The sequence below is a fragment of the Perognathus longimembris genome, chromosome 8, assembly GCF_023159225.1.
Source record: "Perognathus longimembris pacificus isolate PPM17 chromosome 8, ASM2315922v1, whole genome shotgun sequence".
In the NCBI taxonomy this organism is placed as follows: domain Eukaryota; kingdom Metazoa; phylum Chordata; class Mammalia; order Rodentia; family Heteromyidae; genus Perognathus; species Perognathus longimembris.
Genome location: NC_063168.1, coordinates 58,604,582 through 58,610,488, shown reverse-complemented (window position 1 = coordinate 58,610,488; position 5,907 = coordinate 58,604,582).

Genomic DNA, 5,907 nt, shown 5'->3' with positions numbered 1-5,907 from the left:
ATTGCCCTTCTCCTGGAGTTAGCCTTATTAGTTCTTTCTTCAATCAGCAACAATGCTTGTTGGCCTGTTATTTCACCTTCACAAATTTGTTCTTATCTATAACATGATATGCATGTATCTCATATATACCAAAATTAAATAAAATATACAAAAAGGGCATCAGAGATGAGCAGTGGATTATAAGCTAGAAATAAATGTAAAAACTCTGATACACCATGACATTCCAATAACCTTATTTTTGTCCCCTCACTATGTCTGGGTTTGTTGCTTCTATAGCATGGTTATCATACATTAGTGTAACCTTATAAAAAAAATGTGACCCATTAAATGAGTTGGCATGTATACAGAGTCAGCAAAGGTCCTAGTACAGAAAATATTCGCTATGTGGTGGCTAGTGTTATCATCATCATCATCACTCCCATCACTACTGGCCATCATAATTACAATTAAAAAATGGTTCATCATGAATTTCAAATGCTCCCAAATCAATACACATTTATTTTCCTGATTGATGGTTGCTTGTGTTTTGGTTTTGATTCAGTCTTTAAACCACCAATCAGCACTTGAAAATTGAGTAGTAAGACTTTTTCTAGCACTCTAAGGGACTTGTCTTCTCCAAAAAGGCAAGCCATGGATCAATGTAAGATTACTTCAAAGCCAAATCACATCCCTCGTGTACTGTCTTTGCTTTGGCCTAATTTTCACTTTTGTTGACAGCATTCACATTCACGTGGGTGTTGTAGAAATGTTGATCTGGAAATTTTTTCAACCAAAAAAGTCATAGAACAGATTTTTCCCACTTAGTTCTGAAGCCAGTCAAAGATGGTTTATCCATCTGTGAAAGTCAGGTGCCTCCTACTTGTCTCTCTTCCAGAGGCTCAAAGCCCCATATGATGAGAGTGCTGGAAAAGCCCTTACTGATCTAGTCAGCTTTTTTGTTTTCGAGATGAAGAAATTGGAGTACAGGAAAACAAAGGGCTTGCACAAGAACACACTGATACTGAGTGGTGAAGAAGGGAATTTATGTCTGCTTAACTCTCAACTCTGTTTTCTTTGCACTACACTCTTCTGTGCGTCAGATAGCACTCTCAGAGCTTGGCAGAGGACCATGCAGTGCAAAGAAGCCAAGAGCAGCTGGAAACTAGCTAGCTCCAGTGAAGATAAAACAAACAGAAACAAGATCCAGACAAAGACAGGTATAGCGAAAAGCAGGAGGGTAGCAAGTATGCCCAAAGAGTAGATCAAACAGTGGAGTCCAAGCCCAACCCAGTGACAACAGCGAATCTGGCAGTTACCTGAGAGCTAGACTCATGGGACTTTCTGGTTCTCCTTGGTCACCTGAAGTGACCAAGACCAGGGGCTAAATAGATTTTTCCAGATAGAAAGCTTTGGCTTTGATTTCTGCTGTTATTTTTGGTAGTAGATGCTCTGACCTCATATTTCTCAAGTGTCTCATCTGATGAAAGTTTAGATCAAGGATAAAATCCATAAGCCAGTGGTAAACATTCCCCAAAGATTAAAAAAAAAATGGATTAAAAAAATGGAGCAAGATTTTTCTCCCAAGCACTGATACTGAGAGCATTCGCCAGGGACTGAATTGTTTGATGGTTTGGAAAAAGCAAAATGAGTAGATCCTTAATGAAAATAACTTTTCATTTATTTAATGACTTACGTGTACTTAAAAAAAAAAAACCTTAAAAATAAAATCCACTGGTGAGGAAAATCAGGCTTCCTATTGTTATATTCTGAATGTTTGTGACCCTCCCAAATTCCTATGTGGAAATCTTCACACACACACACACACACACACACACACACACACACACTCACTGACAGCTCACACACAAGCAATGGTATTGAAAAGGAGGTCTTGGGCAAATAATTAGCAACTGAGGACAATGCTCTCATGAATAGATTCCTGTTCTTACAAAAGAAGTTCTATGAGCCAGGAATTTATAATCCTAGCTACTCTGGAGGCTGAGAAGTAAGGATAATGGTTCAAATCCAGCCCAGTCAGTAAAGTCTGTGAAAATCTTATCTCCAATTAGCCATCAAAAAGCCAGACGTCAAACTGTGCTTCAAGTGGTAGCGTACTAGCCTTGATCAAAAAAGCTAAAGCACAATGCTCAGGCCCTGAGTTCAAGCCACAGGATGAGCACAAAAAAGGAGGAGGAGAAGGAGAAGGGGAGAAAGTGGAGGAAGAGGAGGAAACGAAAGAAAAGAAGGAAAGAAAGAAAGAAGAGAGAAGAGGAAAGAAAAGAAAAAGAAGATCCATGGGAATGGGGAACTAGATGATATTGATCAAAATGCATTGTACTTATAAACTGATAGGGTTAATTGAAACCTTTTTGTACCATTACTTAAAGATAATTTAGGGGCTGGGGATATGGCCTAGTGGCAAGAGAGCTTGCCTCGTATACATGAGGCCCTGGGTTCAATTCCCCAGCACCACATATACAGAAAACGGCCAGAAGCGGCGCTGTGGCTCAAGTGGCAGAGTGCTAGCCTTGAGCAAAAGGAAGCCAGGGACAGTGCTCAGGCCCTGAGTCCAAGCCCCAGGACTGGCCAAAAAAAAAAAAAAAAAGATAATTTAGGGTGACACTGTTCAAAAAGAAATGTACTGATTCCCTGATTTACGTGACTGTAATCCCTCTGTACATCACCTTTATAATAAAATTTAAAAATTTTAATTGAAAAATAGAAAAAATAAATAAAATCAAGATATCCAGAAATTAAAATAAAAAAGGCTCCATCGATCTTGTTTTCCCTTTCTGTTGGGTGAAATTACAGTAAAAAGATGTCTACCTGTGAACCAGGATGTGAGCCCTCATCAGATTCCCAAATTCCCTGACAACTTCATCATGAATGGCCCAGCTATCAGAACAGTGAGAAATAATACATTTCTTCTGCCTACTGGTCTCTGGTATCCTATGACAGCAACCCAAATACACCTGTTTGCATCCCTCAAGGAAAGTAGCAACTGGCCTCTATGACGATCAAGAGTACATGTCAGGCAGGTAAGAGAGACAGGAAACAAGTCAGGGGGCAAAGATTAGAGAATGAGTTTGTGTCAGAAGCTACAGCAGGAAGTATTGGGAAGCAATCTGGGAACAGACATTAAAAAGGACGACAGCATGCCAGACTGGGGAGTGTGGGCTTGATCATCATAAATTCTTACCATGATCCTGATGGTGAATTACAGTTGATTCTCATTTGCAGATTCAGTATTTACTGATTCTCCTACTCACCGAAATGTCTGAGTGACCCTCAAATCAATTATTGCCCTGCTTTTGGCAGGATTCACTAACATACACAGAATGGGATAGGATACATGCACACATGTTCCCAGCAGAGGTGGAACTAGATAGTTCTCTGTCTTTATGTTTCACCTCTCACACCATCACCCTTTGCAGTCTATAGAGTACAATATTTTTCTTCCTCAGTCTTAAGCTTTTGGTTGGTGATTCAAAATAACTCCCATGTGTAGAACGGAAGAACTGCAAAGCAAGAAGGTTGTCGTGTGCCTCACCAAGAAATTATATGCATTAGGTAAGTTTCATTCAGTCATGTGTTAACAGTGCTATTTGCTATGAATGCCATGTTAATGAATCAACAATGCACATTAAAATTACAGTTCCATTCACTGTGAGTTCAATGTTAACAAAACAGCAATGTCTATTAGAAATATGTCCAGACTGAAATACACATTAAACAAGATCGCGAATTGACAGCATGATTAAATATTATGGCCAAAGGCTTGCAAGGAAGCTAACCCTGTATTTCCTTTAGGAGTAATGGCTCAGTATTTACTAATTCAGCATTCATAACAACTATATAGAACACAACATGGCTGCCATGAATAATGAGAATCAACTGTACTTGGAATAGCCTCATTTTATTTTACTTTTAAATCTACATTTCACAAATGGAGTCCCTAATTCTCACAAGGCTGAGACTTGCCCAAGGCTCCATAATTACTAAGTGACAGAACCAAGACTTGAACACAAATGGTCTGATTCTCACTCCCACCATATTTCTAGTCTGAAATGTAGCAGATGCTAACATAGCAGAAACACCACTATCCCTCAGGCCAGGTCTTAGAAATCTACAATCAGCTGTGCAGCAGACTGAAAGATAATTCTAAGTCAGGCACGTCTGCTAGAATGCCTTAGTGGACTCTTTAACTAGAGGAAATGGTGAGGGTAAAAACCTCATCATGAGGTAAAGACCTCATGCCGGGGTTCATCTGGCCCTTAGGAGGACTTGATTGATCAGTGGCCCATTGCAGGATCCAAAGTGAGATGTTGACAGTTCCAAGAAGAGTTCAATATCTGAGAATTACAGATGCAACAGTGCCTGGCAGCTCAGTCAGATGGCAGAAGGCTGGGCATGAACACACTTGATATCCCCTCCAGGAGCCTCAGACCTCTCCCCTGTTTACAAGACTTGCTGTATTGTTAAGGAAAACTAAACAGATTATGAAGGAAACCCAACAATGTTATGGTGTTTATGAGAATCAAACCATGAAGAACAGGCCCTGGGGATGAGAGAAAGCTACAACTTCCTTCTCCAGAATGCTTCATTAGCATTACTGATGTCTGTCCAATATGTAGCTAGTCCATGTGAGATTGTAAACATAGACATTAAGTGGGGTGTGTGTTTTGTGTGTTTGTGTAACCAAAAAATCAGAAAGATTTTTTTTCCCTCACTAGATATATTGGTAATTGACCATCTTTATGGGAGTCCCTACAAATATACCAAATTGTAAGAACAAACAAGTCCTCCCAGATATGTTTCCCCAAGCGAGGAGGAATCATATTGGCAATGTAGACAAGGCTACAGTGACCCCAAGCTAGCTGTGGAATTTGCCTTAGGAGACCATGTTAGGAAAATGGAGCAGAAAGGGAAAGGTAATAGACCAGATTCTATCTTCAGCAGGCTAGGACTGTGGGACACAGACCTTCCCTCAGGTATGGAGGTTGTGCGAGGGGGTTGATTTGGGTTCAAGCCTATATGGGGTCTGACCAAGGAGGCAGAGGTTAATGAAGAAGCCATTAGGTCTAGGGAGGTGGGGAGGGGGGCTTTTCGGTTGGGCTCACAATGAAATGTTGACAACCAGGCTTGGGTGGATTGCCCTGCCTGCACATCAAGCAAGCCAAGCACATCTGTGCATACTTGAAGTTTTGCCTGGCATCTGAGTGGGCCTGGGACAATAGGGTGGGGGTCAATCCTTCATATTCCATCTTTGGCTACATAAAACCATTGGGCAGAGAGGGGAGAGGCAGGTCCTTCAGACTAAGCTTCTTCTTCCATCTTTTGATCGACAAGAACGCTCAGGTACCCCACAGCTCCTTCCTACCTCTACCTGTTCATGACATTGTATGTCTTATTATTTAAAGGGACCTGACAATTCAGATCATCAGAGCCCTAACCCAGGGTAAGTAATTGTCTCTGAACCTCTGTGCAAAACTTGCCTGTGATGGGGGAGATGGGAAAGGACTTTGCCACTTCTAACAGTCACGTACCCTAGGGGGCCTCCTTTGGTACATGAGGTTAACAAGCTAAGGCCCATAGGTGGAGTCTGACCTATCACCTGTTTTCATTAATAATGCTTTAAGACACACAACTCTGTTAGTTATATGGTGTCTGTGACTGAGTTCATATCTGCAATCGCAGAGTCAACTAAATGTGACAAGGACCAGAAGGCCCGCAAAGCTTAGAAATGCTATGGGCTATTTCTTTACAAAATAGTATCACCAACTTCTGCTAATCTAAAGGCTGGAAACTTAAATCTGCATTGGTGACCCTACTTCTTCTCTTCAAGTTCCAGAAGATGATATATTCTTCTTCATCAGATAGCTTTCCAGCTTCTGCCATCAGACCACCTTCTGGGTAAGTGTCATCAAT